We start from the raw sequence: 18,571 nt of genomic DNA, 5'->3' as shown, positions 1-18,571 counted from the left end.
AATGAAGGCCATTTCAACAGGCACCAGAGCCAGCACGTCCTGAATGCTGGAGCTCAGTGGGGATTTTCGCAGCACCATAAAACTCTTCTTTCCCATCTGGGATTCTTTTCCACAGGTAGATGATTCAGGAGGTGGGACTTCCATCCCACCCTGCCTCCAGCCATGTCCCAGGCAGCTTCTGAGTGATCTCTGCTCCTTTTCCCCAGCACATTCCCAATCACCATCCCCTTGCCAGGAGCTAGTCTCCCTTTTCCTCTGCAGTGCATCTCTTGGAAGCAGGCTCACAAGAAGAATATTGTCTCTGGCTTTCTCTTTTATTCAAGGCATGCATTTAAAATGATGCTTTTGTTCCAAATGAATGAGTTGATTCATTCAGAAGTGCAGTTTCTGTTTTTGAATCAGCGGAGCTGTTTATGCTCATAGTGTCCATAAAACTGTTATTTTAGTCCTGACACTGATGCTTATGAATAAAATTTAGATCTCATTCAGAAGTACATTAGCTGTAGCTATTTGGCTTCTTGTTAAAGCATTAATTTTTATTGAGAAGACTACATTGCCAAGCAGCTCCTTCTGCATCTTGCAGCAAACTAAGTACCATAAAGCCTAGACTTCGGTAAGACCAAATTAAAGCATGTGCCCCACCCCCCCAGTAGCCTCGGGTCTAAAAGTTCAGTTTGTGGCTGATTTTGTTCTGCTGCTGGATGACGGTGGGAACTTCCCAGTTACGCTGGGTGAACAGGGGAGACTGGAGCAGATGTGCCATTGCTCAGGAGGAGATGTTCAGGGTCTGCTGGAGCCATCAGAAAGCTGGCACTGCATTGCTTCTTCATGACGGACTGGATGTCGGGTATACTGGAGCCAATTAGCTCTCCCATGTATTTATTGCACTTTTTTGCTTGAAGCAAGCTGTTAAATGTCAGAAATACTTTAGCATTTTAGCAGAAAGATAATTTTTTAATAGATTCCACCTACAAAAAGGAGCTGACTGGCAGAATATTAAACTCAGGGAGATTTATTTTTAATCCGTGCCTCCAAACAGCTTGAGATAACCATTTTTGCATTGCTCCTGGCTGATTAATACTGCTGTCCCTTGCCTGTCCTCCTCACTTGGTGCTGTGGCAGCTGTGGCCTCTCACATCCCATTAACCTTGTCTGCAGAAGGGACACCTGGCCAAACTGAAAAATTAGCTCTTGTAATTAGGAATGTAAACATCACACACTGCCTGCTAACATCCCCATGTCCCATCCCTGCCTTCTTGTGGTGCTCGTTAGGGCACGATACCTCCAGCCGGGCTCTTCCCGTTATCAACTTCCCACACAGCAGCTTCCAGTAGTTTCTAAATTAACAGGCATATAAACCCCAAATCAAGTCAAAAGTAGTTTTAGTTCTTCAAGGGTTGAGATTGGTGTTTTGTCAGTGCTGATTGCACTCTAGGAAAGGGCAGCAGCAGTTAGCAGTGTTTGCCAGGACTGTGTGGTAAGTCTTGTCCTCTTCCTTAGAGGAGCTAATTGGTGCCCTTGACTTGTGTCTGGTACCAGCGGAGCAATAGTATCCTTAGTAATGGGGACGTTTATATCCTGGTTCTGTAAGCTGATGGCACAGCATCAGGCCAGCATGCCAAGTGCTTCCACAGTGAAGCTACCTGAGGTGACACAAGGATGCCCTCTTGCCACCTCTGCCTGTGGTCCTACTAGGTTTAATTTTTAGGCTAAGGAGTATCAGTCTGTTCTCAGTACCAGTAGTAACTCCTTGATGCTGGATGGAGCAATTAAGTCATTGTTCGTAATACAGTAGCTTCTGAAAATTAAGGTGACTTTATTTGTTTCTCAGTAATATAATGAGCTATTTTGAGTGATGCTAGATTTAATGGCTAAATCAATATGTGTATTTAGTGTTAGGCTTTATTTTAGCACTAAGTGACATGAGATAAGCAGACTTAGAGAGTGTTAATTGGTTTGTGTTTAGCATTTACACTAATCAGAGTGTGCAGTGCTGCCCAGGGCTCTTCAGCACTAGTAATTCTGTTTATCCAAACCATGAATTGTTTACTCTATTGACTGGAGTGGCATCAGTCTGTTTTTTCACTTACTTGAATGTTACACTGCATGTGTGAATTTAACAGAGAGTCCTGGCTAAGCCTAAGCTATGCTGCGCATAGTGTGTATGGGGAAAAGATGGCTAAACAAACCCTAAAGAAGACAAAACATTAACAGGCACCTATATGGACGAAGTCACTACATGGAGACTTCAGTATTTCAAGTAAACGGGTTTATTTTCCGTTTGTGGCTGGCATATTTCTCTACCTTCATTTTGAGGGTGTGCATAAGGGAAGATGAGCCTCTGTTCCCCTTCCCAGCTCACTGCCTGCTACAATCAAGACAGAGCTCCTGTCACCCCGTTTATTGGATGAATCCACCAACCCTGCCAAGCCCTCATTACCACGGTCACAGTGCTCTGTTTTCATGAACCAGACACAGGAGATGGACTTTATCAGCTGAGATGCTCAGGCTGTGGTGCCCAAGGAGGGTTCCTGCCCGGGTCTGCCAGGTGGTGTGGACATAGCCTGCAGGGTCTCTCCCAGGCGCGAAAGCATATGATGTGCCAGAATCCTCCTCCGCAGTTGTTGCTGAGCTGCCTGGCCCGGGCTCGTGTCCGTCTCGCACTGACGGGAGCAGATGTCTGGGGAAGAGCCCACTGGAGCATCCTGAGAGCCGATGCCAGTGGCAGCACACCATGGCCAGCCTGCATGCACGGCATGGCTGCCTTCAAAATGGTTTGGAAACAGCCTTGCCACTGCTCTGTTCCCATCACCTGGCTCTTTTTTAATAGAGTTGCTTTTGGATCATTTAATTTTTATCTAAACATTTGCTTCCCAGCTGAGGTTTTGGAGAGCACAGCTCTGAGCCCCTGGAAATAGAGCTGTCTGCTGGAAGTGCTGACAACCCTTTCCGGGTTGCTGGAAGCTGCCTCCTGAGCCATTCCCAGGGACCTTCCCTGCTGCAGACCCAGTGCTTGCTCTGTTACCAAACCCCTTCCCCTTGCAGCGGGGCAGGTATGACTTACAGACACCGGTGGCTTGTGCAGAGCCTGCGATGTTGTTCCTGCAGCAAGGATGCTCTGTATAAGGAAGGTCACATGCGCCACAGGCTACTCCTTCTCCTGGCTGCTCTAAGCTGTACTGAGAGGTAGAACAAGAAGAAATCCCTTTTATTTTGCAAAGTGCTATTTTATTGATTTCTGCCAAACAACCCTTAATTCGGTCACGGTGCCCCTCCAGTGCTGCTGCCCGGGAGGGGAGTGTGTGGCCACGTGCAGTGTGGGAACAGGGGGGAAAGCCCAGAGTCGCTGTTATCTGGAGCTGCAGCAGCGTTTTGACAGTTCCCGAGATGGACGTTAAATCACTTCTGCGAGGGAGAGTGAAGGGATGTCACTCGGGCTCAGAGAGGAAGCTCTGCTGTACCGATTGCACTGACTGTGTGATCCGAGTCAGAATGAGAATCATAAATCTTGATTATTCTCTGTCTCAGCTGATTTGAACCAAATGCCTTGGACAGGGATATAGTTCACATCTCGCTGAAAACTGCAAAAAACTGATTAAATGTACAAACTGATATAAATAGCACTCTATCTGTGTTAATGCCCAAACTGTCACTGCTTGGGAAGAGGATCCTGCGTGGATGGGGCTCTGTCCCAGCCCAGAACAGCTTCCTGGGTATTTTCAGAGGCGGCTTTCTCCCCACTGCCATTTATTTTAGTACTTTGTTCCTGCGATGCTGGCTGTTATTATGATGCTGTCAATTACAGCTGGCATCTCTGATTCTGATTGCACTTTGCTTACAATTAAGCATCCTATAGAAAAATGGAAATGCTGGGTCATTAACATAAAGTAATAATAAGGTAAACCGTTCAATTATGGAGGAAAAAACATTTTGAATAATAAGGATATTGTATGCCTAAAAGACATTCATATGCCAGTGTATTACCATTTTTGCATACATAATAAATGAACTTAAACCCCAAAATAATCGACAGAAGCAAATAATAAATAGCTGTGCCCTCGGCAACAGCCTGGCTGGCATTGCTCCCTCCCGGGGCAGAAGAGCAGCTCCTGGATGGGAACGGAGGAGTCTCAGATCTGTGCAGTCCTTGGCGGTTACTTTGGGGGATGCCTTGGCCACCGTGGGGCTTGTCTGATGCTGAGACCAAGATGGTGCAGCGTCACCTCTCAATGCCTCGAGGGTGCTCTGGGGACTCAGAACTGAGACAGCCAGCTTGCCTGGGGTGCTGAGCGGGGGAGATCGGGGGCTGCAGGGAAGAGGCAGTAAAGGGGGCCGGGGCGGTGGTGTTCATTGCTGCCTGGTAATGGTGAGGGAGGGCAGCGGGGCATGTGCTGGGCGCCTGGGGCTGGATGCAAACACTGCCCCACTGTAGATTAAAAAGTGGGATACTGTGTTTTGGACAGCTGGGAGGTTAATGCAGTCGGGAAGACCTGGCCCCCAGTGTCTATGTGGAGCGGTTTGGGACTGGCTTTGCTACCTCCAGCATCTGCTGTCGCCTCCCTGCCAGAGCCTGTCCTCCTCAGCCCTGTCCTCCTCCCTGCCTGCCCCTGCATTCAGCTGCTCTGCCTGTGGCACCAGTGGGCCTGCATGGACCCATCTTGTCTACAGCTAGAAATAAAACAAGTAGTTGCACAAGTCTGAAGACTGGGGGGCTGCGCTCCTGGCCACCTGCCTCTGACCAGCCAGGAGCTCCTATGGCCACCTTTACTGGTGCTTTTGTGTCAGACCTTTCTGTGCTGGTGGGCTGAGGGTGCTTCTCGTTCCCCTGGCTGCCAGCGGTGCAGGAGCTCAGCAGCAGGATGTGTACAATTACTTTTGTTATTCAACCTGTTCTGCAGATATCGTTCCTCTGTTGTCCCTCCGTAACAATTCCCAGCCTTTTAGCTGTTGATGGCTCGCCTATTACTCTGGCACTGTGTTAGGATAACATCCAGATACATCTGAAGCGTTGAATTTATTTACTGTTTTTCCCTGAAAAGCTTTTAGCATGATACAGCAGCAGTACTTTCACTTAGGCAGCTGTTATTGTCAGGGTTTTTTTCTTGGTAGAAGTAAATTTTCCAGAAGATGAAAAAGGACTCCTCACAATGTGTAGCTCCATACTACTACATTTTAATATTCTATTTTCATGGCCTTCCTTCTCAGGAAGGGCCGATCTTTGGGAAACAGGAATGGTTTGATCTGCCCAGTTGAGTCAAATCAGTATTTAAAGTGAACTGGACTGTGTGTATAGCACTCTCTTCCTCAGCTGTATCTTTTCCATATCAAACTGGCTTTTCCAGGAACCGCAGCCAGCAATATCAATAGCATGTATTATCAACAGTCTTGAAAGTTCCACAGATATTACTTAGCAATCAGCAAGGCAAAGCTGGATGGAAATGCTTCTGCGTGGGTGCCTGCGCAGTTCCACACAGACGCCTGCCAGCCGTGTTCGGGGCAGGAGGACGTGGCCAGCTGCGCTGGGGCTTCTCCTGCTGCATGTCTGAGGTGAGTTCCCACCTTGGGAATGGGTCTTCCCAAGCAAGTGGGACGGGAAGGTCTGCGATGGCCTGCTGCCCACAACGTGCGCTGGATCTAGTGTTTCGGAGAGGATTTCTGTCCTGCAGGCATAGGCCAACACATTTATCGGCATTTCACGTAGTTCATGCCCATTTTATCTGCGGGCGTGCTGGGGACTGGCACATGGGCAGGCACGGCTGCAGTCCTGCGGCTTTCCCGAGGTTGCAGAGTGGACTGGGACAGCCAGGGGAGCATGTGCATGCTTGTACGTGCTTCAGCTTAGCTGGCCTCTCAGCGCTGCTTGGGCACTAGCGTGCAAGGGGAAGGCGGAGGGAGCCCAGTGCCCCTGCCAAGCCCTGGGTACCGACCCCTGGCAGGGGCTGCTCCTGCCCGAGCTGGGGGAGCGGGGGCTGCAAACGGCTTTCCAGGCCAATCCAGGCGGTGACAGCTCTGCAGCACACAGTAGGTTCGGCTGATCTCAAAGATGGGCAGTGAGGTTAGCTCACTTGTGTCAGGGATTTTTCCCCCCCGGGAGGTTTTCATCCCACTCCAGCTGTATTGGTACTTTCCAAGCAGGTGTAGGGAAGGCGCTCCACTCTGCTTCTTTCTGCTCTGCTGCTGTCCTCACTCAGCCCTGTACTGAGCATTAGCACGTGCGTTCCCAGAGCCTGGAGGTGCAGGTGACACCCTCGGCTTGGCCACGTCTTCTGAGCAGGCAGGGGAACGGGAGTGGGGAGAAACAGGAGCACTGCCGTTCTTTGGAGGACCCACTTTGCAGAGCAAGCTGCCTGTGACTGAGACATGGTATTGGGACACCCCAAGTTTTTCAGAGCTAGTTTGTATTTATTTGCTCATTAAAGAGCTGCTGTTTGCTCCCCAAACTATCTGAACTCCTTCTGCAAGACCAAGCCTCCCTTGAGTGTGGAGCTCGCCATGGTTACACACAGTCCTGAGGGTGGGCATGCTTCTTTCTGGGTTGGCTGCTTGCTTTCTTAGCCCTAGAATTTATACCAAGTCATGGATGTCCAGGTCTTTTCCGTTCCTCCTATGACAGTGGAAAATGAATGAGCTACCACTCAAGGGACATGTACCCATACGTTGAAGGGAAACCTGGACTCGGAACAGCCTACCTTGACGTGAACATCCTCAGTGAAAGGAGGCAGGACTCGCCACTGCCTCTGTCAGTGAGCCCCGGTTCCAGCACATGTGTGAGTGGCAGGGCACTCAGACTAGTGCTGCTTTGCTATAACTGTGATTAATACAGTAATTAAATCTGGTAGATGACACTGAGATATTCCCAGTGAATAGGATCAAAGCACTTCTGGAGAGAACGGTAGTGAGGCTTCGTCAAAACAATTTTGACTGCAGTGGTGTTAGAAATATGCATTTCCAGCCTTTTTCACAACTTGTTTCATGGCTGAGCACTGACCAACAATAAATCTTACACTAAAATTGGAGAGGTTGGGCCAAATTTATGCCTGGTAAAACCAATGTCACACCAAACATGCATCTCCATCCACAGGACTGAGATTGCTTTGCGCAGTCGAAGCCAAGTGGTGCCGAGGGCCATGCTTGTGAGCCACCCGAGATGGTGCATGCCAGCGCAGATGTGCCAAGCACTTCCAGCCGTGCCAGGAGCTTGCAGAGCTCTGGTGGCTCTTTCTAGGTAGGCTGCTGGACCAGGCCAGGCAGCTCAGGAGTCAGCACACCCCTATGCATTCGCCGTGGCTGCTGGTGAGGAAGGCGGTGGTTAAGGGCACCCCCCATTAGGAAAGCAGTAAAATCATAGCAGCATTGTCTAATCTGAGACTGTCCAATTTGTGTGTGAGCTGTGCAGTCAGATGGGCAAGGGATTTCGGCACAAGGCAACAGCCATATCCCAGAGGAGATCCACTTGAGCAAAGAACAGAAGAAAGCAAGATTTAGCATTAAGATCATAATTTCAGATTGCATTGTGCGAGCATCAACAATCTATATACATGAGAGTCTTTGGGGAACACAATGCTGTAATAGCTATCCAAGCCAGCCTGAACAGCGAGGGTTATTTTTAATTGCAACTCAATGGATCTAACCTTGTGATGTCTGTTCACAAAGCATTGCTGGATTAATACAGGTTCCATAGTTGCTTCTGCTAAAAGACTTTAATGGATCAGCTTAGTTCTCTGCTCCATGATTATAGCATTCTTACCCGCCTATCATGCATGAGCCAGATGGTCCCAGTGAAATCAGAGCATATTTATATTTTTGTCTGCTACTCAGCCAGCTGCCCACTGATTTTGTTGCATAGTGGTAGGAGGAGAGGAGCCTTCCTGGGTGAAGTTCACCCACCTCTTTCCCTAGCCCCAGTATCTCCCTCACTTCCTAAAATGCATCAAAGGAACCACGGAAGGGTTCTCTCCCCAGGGCTGCCTGGGAGGCTTGCCTGGCTGGCCGTGGAGGGCAGCCCCACTCCCACGGCAGCAGTGCAGCACTGTCTCCTGGCATGGATTCATCTGCTTCCCAGTGCACACGGGGATGTTTTCAGTTCTATTGGCAATGAGAGCCATTAAGAAGGTACAAGTACTAAAGAGATCCTGAGCAATGCCTATAAAATCTCTGAATCCCTGACAGAATCAATAGTGGGCTCTCAGGAGTAACTTCTTATCCAGGCCAACTTAAGCACATGCCAATGAGTCGTTAAAGATTTTGCATTTTGTGAAGACACAGAATCCCTTTCATTGCGATTGTTGGACTCCAGACTGGGCGAGACGATGAAAAATCACATTAGAAATAGACTGTACTCCAAAGGCATTTTCCTCAGCGTCTGGGAGGGCGGCTCGAATGGTGCGGCATCCTTCCTCCAGGCGCGTGCCCAGCCAGTGCCGGCGGTGCCCTGCGAGCCTGGGCTGCCTGCACCGTCACCGGAGGGGAGCCCTGTCCTTTGCGGTTTGTTGCAACAAGAGGCACAGACCCCTCTGGCCATGTCTGTGAGGAAAGCAGAGGTGGAGGAGCAGGAGAGGGAAGGAGAGAGCTGGGGAGCCGTGTGCCATGAAATGGAGGTCCCGAGGCTGGACCTGGGATGCAGCGGAGCCTCTGCGGTGTCCTGAGCTGTGCCCCGCTACACACGCTTGCCTCCTCTTGGATAACTTTGCTATTGACACAATTTCCAATTTGGCATTTTGGTTACCGTAGCAACTTGATGCTGCCATTCTCTGATCAGATCAGCTCGCCGTCAGTCAACACCGCATTAGCACCTGCGTTGGTATGGCAACGCAGGACCATTCTCCATCCTGGCTGAGCTGCTGCGGGAGGGACGGCTCCAGGCAGCCCCCGAGGGGAGCGGCAGCACTGGGGGCACAGTTGGCCCTGCTGCGGGGCAGTGAGATGCGCTCAAGCCAGGCTGCCCCCTGCTCCGGCCGTAGTGTCCTGGGCTCCCGAGTCCTGCAACGGCCTGGGAGATGCTGGGGAGAAGCTCAGCAGGGACGTGGCTGGCACAGAGCAAGGAAGTGTCCTTTCAGTCTCAGACTGCCCCTCATGAGAGTGTTTTGCGTGGACACCAAATGACTTTGCAAACTTTGGGACAAGGGAAAGCTGCTCGTCTTGGAGAGGGAAACCAATGGTCCCCAGGCAGCCCTTAATTTGGGGTATTAAGTCCTGCAAGAGCAGAGCTCAAGTCACAGAGAAGGGTGGTTCACCCCCTTCTCCCACAGCCACCACCTCCAAACCATTAAACTCTTTCAGTGAGCCTCCTGGGGGAGATTTATTTTGCTTTAGCCCCAGTCTGAACTGGCACCCGCTTTTCTGAAAGTGTTTTACAATTTGCGTTTAATGTTTTTTAACAGACATGTGCAAGCCATTTGAATTAGAGCAGTATGAATCTATTAGGCAGCGACAGATGCAAGTTTTGTGTCTCTTATTAGAAGGGATTGGATTCTGAGGTTTAGTGATGTGCAAAGGATTGGACTTTGGAGAGATTAAAATTATTTTCAGCGTTAAGCACAATATTTCTAAGCTAATGCACTCAGTCTTGAATATAGATTCACAGACCAAAAAGATTATAAAACATTAAACCTATGTAAATTCAGCTGTAAATTTGTGTTTGAACAAATTCAATGAGAGATTTGACTTGGGGGCTTACAGCAAATAGGTTCTGCTTTTAATGTGTATTGCAGTCTTTGGTTGCAATGCCATTCTCCCCTTGAAAGTCCCACGCCTGCTGAATTACTGGTAGGTCACAGTTGACAGCTCAAGCGATTATACCAGAATGTGTTAATAATAAAAAGGAAAATGACTTCATGTTTGTCTTTTCAGAAGACAAAAGCAGATGTTTGCTCTACCCTGAGGAGCAGCAGAGATGAGCTCCATGGGCAGGTGACACTGTTGCAGCACCTGGCCGTTGCCTCTTTTGGATAGCAATCGTGCAAATCCATGTCCTTCTTTGTGGTTCTCCAAGCCCTGGGAGTTGCTGTGAACTTTTTTCTCTTGTTGAGAACATGAAAATACAGTTAACAAAGACTCCTTTTGAGTGGGATTGCAGGAAACCTGCAACATCGTGAACAAGCTGCCTACACGGAGATAAATGACAGCTGTGACTGAAGGAATAAACAAGATAATCTGGATTTAAATAAACCACAAGGGGATTTTGGCAACATGCAAATTCACAAATTTATAAAATGTATCCTTTGAAAATAAAGAGCTTGTCTGAAGCCAGCAGTTAAGAACAATTACTACAGCACATTTTCCCAATGAGGGCTTAGAGCTGGCCTTTGCCACAAACCGGAGGAGAGTGGGAGCCAGATGTCCTGCCCATCGCCACACAGCCGCTGGGGGCCAGTTTTATGCACAGAGCAAAAAACTTGAAGAAGCGACGCAGCGAGTCCCCTGTCCAACTGGGGAGCTGCAGGAGTGGTGGGGGTGCTGGGGAGCACGCAGAGCAGCGTGGCCCTCCTTAGCCGCCAGGCCACAGCACTGGGGAATGAACAGGAAAGGAGAGAAATATCAAAAGCCCAAGCAAGCACCCAATAATACGTATTTGATCATCTGCTTGGAGGACCAGGTAATTCCTGGATCCAAGCCCAGGAATGGCAATAAAAGTTTCATTTTGACATTGCACAGCGCAGAGATGCTGCTACCAACAAGCATGAAGAAATGACGCCCATCCCTGTAACCGAGCAAAGGAGTCATTAACGCAGGATGGCGGTGGAGCTCCTTCCAGTGGCTTGTTGTCATTGCCCCCCTTTTTCAGGTGGGTAGCAATGGAGACAGGAGGGGCAGGAGGTGGGTAGAGACCAGTGGCAGGGCCATGAGTAGCCATGTCCCATTCCAATGCTTTACCTCCAGGGCTGCTCTGCAGAGGTGCATCAGGCGTGGTCAGCAGCATGGCAGTGCCTCTTTATCAACCAGCCTGGCATCGAAAGGGGAAGGAACACTGCAAGAAAAGCCAAAGCGTGTCCAAGAGGCTGTGCAGTCCTCTCCAGGAGCAGACCCCTGGCGCAGCACTGCAAATTGCTCTGCAGCAGCCACCAGAGGAGAGCGATCCGGAGCATCGCATCCTGCCCAAGCATGCGGAGCTGGTTAGCATTCTGTTGGCACGCGCGCAATTAGGGCCAGAGCACATGGCAGCAGCTCTGTGAAGGTAACTGCTCTGAGGAGTGCTCCTGCCGTGCCAGAGACTCCGCTGCTCCAGGTTTAACACCCTTGTTATTCTCGACAACAGGAGCTGGTGGTGCTGTGTATTGTTCTCTGCTGCGCGCTTGGCAACAGCTATTGTGTGCAGCAGGACATGTGCAGGACGTGCTGGCTCTTGGGGCTGCCAGGCTCAAGCCTCCTTCACAGCTGCCTTTGCACAGTGGGAGCTCAGCAAGGCAGTCCGTATGTCTGCCTAGGAAAGGCAGCACTCAGAAAGTAACTCTGAAACAAGGCAGAATTTGGGAGAAAGCATTTCTGTGCGTGCATCCCAGAGCTGCAGTAGTTCTGGTGCTCTGCAGGGCCGGGGTGCCTCGAGGACACACTGCAGCTCCCAATGTTATCCTTAAAACCGTACAGCAAAAGCTGAATCTGCTTTTCCTCCTCTTTTCCTTGATCGCTACTTCCCTGCTGTCTCTTCTCAGTGTCAACCTATCTATCCATTTGTCTTTATTGTGCATGGAATTAAACACAGTCCTTAAATGTGGCAACACTTTCAGATTATTAGCTCTGCAGTTTCTTGGCTCCTGTTTATTGTGATAACATCATCTGAAGGAGCTGTTGTAATTAATAGTTTGTTCGTGCTTCTTTTATAAACCCCTGGTGTGTTTGTTTTATACTTGAACATCAGCCACTAACACTTGCTTCCAGTGTATTGTCTGAAGTGTCCCCACCACAGAGAAAAGGCTTAGAGGTTTGGGGGTTTATTTGCAACAGCTTATTGAAACCATAATTTAAAGTAAAGACTAAGTAAGTATAATATTAAAGGCAAGACAGAGGGGACCAAAATCCTTGTTTACAAAACTGTCCGTGAAGGAGCTATTGCCATGGCATGGCAGTGCCTGGAAGGAGAGGGAACCCTGCTCCTGGCTGTCACCCAGCCCCTGTGAGCGGCAGGATGGGCAGGCGCGGCAGCATGGGTGAAGGAGAGCAGCAGTACTTCCTCTAAATTCTGATTAATTTTTATCTCTTTTAAAGCATTGTCATCTAAAAACCCACAAATCACAGCCACAATCCATAATACAGAGCAAACGAAGGCTTGTGCAAGCACCAGGTCCCTGGGTACCTGCCCAAATGTCCCAGGGGCTGCAGACAGCTCGCAGTGCCAGGGAGATGCTGGTCAGGGGGAGCAGGATCAAATGCACTACAAATACCATCAGTAACACCCTCTGGTCTCATTGCACAGCCAGAGCATTGGCACAAGGGGCAAGGGCCCAGCCAGCCCCTGTTTGCTCTGAGCTTTTAGTTTGAGACTCCACAGGCACTTATTTGCAGAACAGCATCTTGTCAGCTAGGAGAGAGACAAGATACAAAGATGTATTACAAAAAACCAATAAGCTAGTGGCTGTGGCTAGACCAATTCACACTGCAGCCGAGGTGCTAAGTAGCAGCTAGTGGTGATAACTAAGCCCAGGAGCTCCCCCCGGCCCCTCTGCTCCCCAAGCTCCTTGCTGCAGAGCAGATGTGCTGGTGGAGGCAGCGCTCCGGCTGGGCCAGGGCAGGTCTGCCTCTGCGATGCAGAGGGTCAGAGCAGACAACAGCAATGGTCCCCTCGAGCCCTATTGCCTGAGAGTCCATTGCTTGAAGTCCAGCAGAGCTTTTAGCATCTCATAGTTGCCACATTTTGACATTTGGCAGCCTGTTGCATGTTGCCAGGGTGTCTGACTCTGAGGAGCTGTCGTGGTTTAACCCCAGCCAGCAACTAAGCACCACGCAGCCGCTCACTCACTTCCCCCTCCAAGTGGGATGGGGGAGAGAATTGGAAAAAAAAGTAAAACTCGTGGGTTGAGATAAAGAGAGTTTAATAGGACAGAAAGGAAGAAAATAATGATAATAATAAAATGACAATAATAAAAGAATTGGAATATACAAAACAAGTGATGCACAATGCAATTGCTTACCACTTGCCCAGTTAGTTCCTGAGCAGCAATCTGCACCCTCCAGCCAACTCCCCCCCAGTTTATATAGTGGGCGTGATGTCACATGGTATGGAATACCCCTTTGGCCAGTTTGGGTCAGCTGCCCTGGCTGTGTCCCCTCCCAACTTGTGCCCCTCCAGCCTTCTTACTGGCTGGGCATGAGAAGCTGAAAAATCTTTGACTTAGTATAAACACTACTTAGCAACAACTGAAAGCATCAATGTGTTATCAACATTCTTCTCATACTGTATCCAAAACACAACACTATACCAGCTACTAGAAAGAAAATGAACTCTATCCCAGCCAAAACCAGAACAGGAGCATACACCAGCCAATTCTGCCTTTGCTGGTCCCTCCTTCTGCTCAGACAATTGCATAGGAAACCCAGCTTATCCTGTCTGAGACAGCACAAACAAGTGTGTGGTGCTGATGCGCAGGTGTTGGGGTAACTGAACACCATGGGGTAATGGTGTTTGGTGCTTGCCTGACAGTTCAACACCATTTGCAAGGTAGAAGGACTTTTACACGCTGCTCCTTCTCCTGTTATCCAGTCCACTGCTGTCTCAGTGGATGCCCTCTTCACTCAAAAATCAGAGCTGCCTCTTCCCGTTTCCCATAGTGCCACACGCCACAGGTTCACTGCAATCCTGTTGGTCTGGTTTGATGCTCTTGTCTCAAAGCACTGATCCAAGCTCCCAGCAGCAGCCGCAGGAGCAGTAATGACAGCCCCCGGTCGGCCCTCCCCAGAGCTTCTCTCCCATTATCAGCTCAGGATCAAACATGCCCCTGGCCTGGAAGGGTTGCTTTGGGAGAACCTGCAGGGAATGGAGACCTTAGGTATTCCTGTGGAGAGCTGGCAAAGGGAACATCAGAGCTGGTCCAGCCCCTTCAAGCTTTACCATGGTGTAAAATGAAGGTTGGGATAAAGGGAGGGGGTGGAAGAGCTCCGTACTCCCACTCTTGCGGAGCAGGACAGCAGTGAATATAGAGCCAGCACGAAGGATAAACACTGGCCAAGCACTGAGGAACAAGTCTATGGACCCTGTTGCTGCTTGATGTCATTCTTGATGTCGCTGCTTGAGCAGCGAACTTAGCAAGACACAAGAGGGACTGGACACCTCTGTGCATGTTAACCTTATCTAGAGTAGCCACTAACTACAGAGATTGGAAAGCGATATTAAAACTTTCTGCTTCAGGACTTCATTAAATCTTCAGTGATTGATAGCAATCAGGAGGAAAGGAGCATGGGCAGAGTAATCCCACAGCTGGTTGAGAGATTCTCCGTCCTTCCTTGGGGGCTCCCATTTCCTGCCTGGTGTCAAAGACAGGAGACCTGGCAGGAAAACTCCCAGCCACCACCCAGGCTGTGGTACCTCTGTCCCTGGGGGCTGGCAGCTCTGGTACTCTGGAGGTGCTCTGGGTGTTAGCACAGGACAGCAAGCAGCAGGGTAAAATGTGGTCTGCAGCTAGGTTGTGATAGAATCTGTTAAAAAGGAAATGCATACAAATTACTAGCTATAACTGATGATAAAATAACTATTTTGTGGAGCAAGGAACAGAAGAGTAACACATTGATTTTGGTAATTAATGGTTCAATAGAAACCTGTTCTAGGAACGCCCTGGGCAAAGTCACTGGATTGGAAGCGCCTTTATTCCCTGGTCTGTTTTTTGCCTCACTCCTCCACGTGTTCTCCGAGGCTGATTGCACAGCCCCGAGGACAGCCACAGGCGCTGGCTCCTGCAGCTCCGCTGCCACTCCTCCTCGCAGGCTCCTGCTCTTTCTCTGGAAGGTCTTTGGGGCAGAGATTTTGGCTCAGCCTGTGTGCAGCACTCATCCCAACAGGGCTGGAAACTGCCTCCAGTCACTGCTAAAGTGGTTTCCAGTGCCAGATGCTGCCCTAAGCGCTGGAGCGTGGACCCTGGTGAGATCAATGTAGCACCACACCTGAGTCACTCTCGCTGGAGGAGCAGGTTGCAACATGCAGACGACTGCAATGGCTAAACCTCAGACAGCACAGCCAGGAGTGGCGTTGCCTCCTGGCATCTGGGTGGATGATGGATGGTGCAGCAGCAGGAGGGAGACGGCAGCACTGCGAGAACTCTGCCAGGTTAGGGCTAGATCAGATGTGGGGGGAGAACCGCAGCCAGCAATATCACTGTGCTGCTCGTGCCTCTCCAGGCAAGTGAGTGAGTGCAGCAGAGGGTGGTGACAGTGGGGAGTGATTGAGCCCCTGTGGCTGAGTGTGTTCGGAGCAAAATGCCTGATCCAAACAGAGAGCCTGGTAGCAGGGAAATGGAGTCATTGTTCAGAGGTCCTTGCTGGCCTGCTCTTCAGTGCTGTTTCTCTAAACAGCTTTTAAAAGATAGTTTAGCTTGCCGCGTTGGCTGCTGGCATGGGCTCAGGGCTGGGTCCCACCAGTGAGCCGCACCTGCGATGCTGGGCCCGGGGTGTCTGGTGCTGCTGTGGGGAACGGATGCCCTGTGATCGTGGCCCTCGTCCTTGCTGGAGGTGGATTGCTCCCCCTCCTCCACTGCCAGCAATTAGCACCCTGGCTGCGAGAGCCGTTGCACAGAGCAGTGCTGCCTGGAGCCGCCCCCAGCAGCCCCCAGCCCTCCTCCTATTCAGACCCCAGCTCTCCTCCTTCCTTTCACCACTCTGTCACATCAAGACCGAGACCTAGTTTCCATGCAGAAATTTTAGCCTTTTGGCTCCAAGTTTGTAAAGCAATATTTAAAAAATAAAAAATCAAACAGGAAATTTTACACAGCCACGCTTGGATTTTGTGGGCAACGCAGAAAGGACTGGTGCACTGCAAGCTTGCTGTGCATGTGAAGGCAGTGCCTGCCAAGGCCAGTGAGTGGGACTCTGCAGCAGGGAGATTTCTGCAGTGGGTCATATCCTGAAATTGAGGGTTATCTTTGGCCAGTTGCTCTCAAGACATGCTGCTGAGTGAATGCAATTTCCATGGGAATACAAACACCAGTCAGAATCATGCAGAGACTGAGAAGTCAGGTCAGCCCCGGTGCAGCCCCGGGAGCTTGGCAGGATGCCCTTGCGGGGTCGGTCCCCAGCCACTGCGCCCTGCGGCCAGTGGCGCCAGTGCCCAACTGGTTGCTGCCCCCGGCCATGGCGGCAAGCTGGAGCGTAGGTACTGCGTGGCGCTGGGGAGGGGAAACCCTGGTCTGGCCATCAGTGATGCTCTCCTGTCTGTCAGATACTTTTGGAGGGCAGCAGGGAGCACTTCTGCTCCAGCCCTCCTTGGGGCAAGTGCTGCCTGCCCACATGCTCAACTTCCCGGTCTCATTTTCTGTGCACATCCCTTGCACCACTCCCTTACACAACCGAAGGGCTCAGCTGAAGGGCACCCTATTTGTACGGCAGTGGGCACCTGAGGACTCAATCCCTGATCACGCTGTGGGTCTTGCTGTGATGTGGATAGCCATAAAAGATGCTTCCTTCCCACAGGGCTGTTAAATCTGGGTGCTGGATCCCCCCCAGGAAAGCCAGTCTGTAATTCTGCAGCATCTGCAGTCCCCAAGTGCTTGCATCCCTCTTAATTTGTTCAGGCTTTTCTTAAAAGAAAAATACCTCAACATGCATCATTGCACCTGATCCATGCTCCTTGTGTATCACTGCTACTCAAATGGCTGATGCAAGGCAAGGCCAAAGCACCAAAGTGCTCCAGGCAGAAGGCAGGACTGCAGACACCCAACTGCCATGTTGGGAAGGCAGCTCTGGCAGGGCACGATGCTGGAGGGATGAGCTCCCTGGCAGGGCCTGGCCACTGGCATGCTGGCCCTGAAACAGGTGAGCTGGAGTTCTGCAGCCCTGCTCCCCACAAACCCCCATTGCCAGGACTCAGCTAGAGATTTTTCAACAGGAAAGATGCTGACTGCAGGAGAGGGGGAGCCATGGGACCCGCTGGCCTCTTCACCCAAAAATGCTGAAGGCGCAAGCAGCCCTGTGGCAGCACCAAACCCACCTTTGCTCTTGCCTTGACAGGAGACCCAGCACCTCCTCCAGCAGCACCTTGGCAAAACAAGCCCAGCTGGATGGATTACACCAGCAGTAAATACACAAATTACGGAGAGGTTTAAAGCAAGCTGATGCATTTAGTAGTCACAAAGACAAGGCAACACTGACAGGCAAATCTAGCTGGGCCTTGCCTGACAGCCACTTCTGCTTGCAGACTTCAGCTGCGTAATTCCTGAAATGGCTGTTTCCTGCGGCTTGGCGGCTTGACGTCAGCATCGCTGCGGTCGACAGTGCCCAAGGTGCTCTTACAGAACCATTTCCAGCCTATTCACATTGTTTTCTCACCATATGTTGGTACTAAAAATAGTTGCAATATGAAGGGATAATCCTGTAAGACCCCAAGCATCGCTATCCTCCGTGTCTGCTGCAGGAGACCTGGCCACTGCTGCAAGTGCTTCCAGCGATTAGTGACACCGCTCCTCCTCATGCCTCCCAGGCAGCAGCACCATCAGGCACCGCATCTTCACGGCAAATTAGTCAACAACAGGTTAAACTATGCTTCATGTGGGTGTGCCTAGGTACAAGTATTTGAGAAGCTTAAGATAAAAATATTGTTAAAACACACGTAAGAAGCAGCCAATACTGTGCCTGTAAAACCTTTGAACAGGTACACTGTGGGTACAGAAAGCCTTGCATGGGCGCGCTCCGACAGACGTGGCTGTACACGCAGCCACCGCAGCTCCGTGGCCTCCTGCGTTGTCTCACCTCACCCGGTGCTGGGAAGGGTGGCGGGGGCTGGCAGCGCTTCCCCCACGCTGCTGGGGTCAGCGCCTGCACGGGGTCACTGCCGGCAGGCGAGGCGGGTGTTTGCAGCTTTTGGGATCCAGCCAGTTTCCCACTTGGGCATCTCTATTGCAGGTGACATAGCGGGTGCCGGAGTGGAGCCCTGGGGGCAGTGGGCACGGCGGCAGGGCTAGGGCTGGCCACGGCCACGGCGCGTGCAGGAGCAGGAGGTGGGTAGCTGCCTGGTTCATGGCACTGCCCTCCAGCCTCTCCAGCACTCGGCAGCCAAGGAGGTGTGAAAGAGGCTGTAATGCTCTTGCAGGGACATCATTTAATACCTTCCGGCTTGCTATGATAATCTTTAACTGGGGGCAGCTGGGACAAGCATTTACCTCTTCATTTTCTTAGATATAAATGCTATCTTGCTGCAGTTTCATTTTACAATATGGTAATATGCTATCCAGGAAAGTCTTGCTACATGCTAATTTATCCAGTAGGCAAATTCCTTTTGGCTAATAAAAGTGCTTGCACAGGAAGCTCAAAACCCAGCAGCAATTAATTATTGACAGAGCATGTGAATTAGAGATAAAAGAAAAGTCATTCTTTCTCACACACAAGATAGTAAATAAATTTAATTATTGTACTAGAAGCAAGGGATCTTATTCTGTAT

General features: G+C 50.4%; 1 protein-coding gene across 1 annotated transcript in view; it reads left to right on the top strand.

Moving 5' to 3' along the window:
• HS3ST4 (heparan sulfate-glucosamine 3-sulfotransferase 4) overlaps window positions 1–18,571 on the top strand; it is a 68,766-nt gene that overhangs the window by 45,458 nt on the left and 4,737 nt on the right.

The sequence above is a fragment of the Aquila chrysaetos genome, chromosome 25 (assembly GCF_900496995.4).
Source record: "Aquila chrysaetos chrysaetos chromosome 25, bAquChr1.4, whole genome shotgun sequence".
Taxonomy (NCBI): Eukaryota; Metazoa; Chordata; class Aves; order Accipitriformes; family Accipitridae; genus Aquila; species Aquila chrysaetos.
This window is presented reverse-complemented; position numbering and strand designations above follow the sequence as displayed.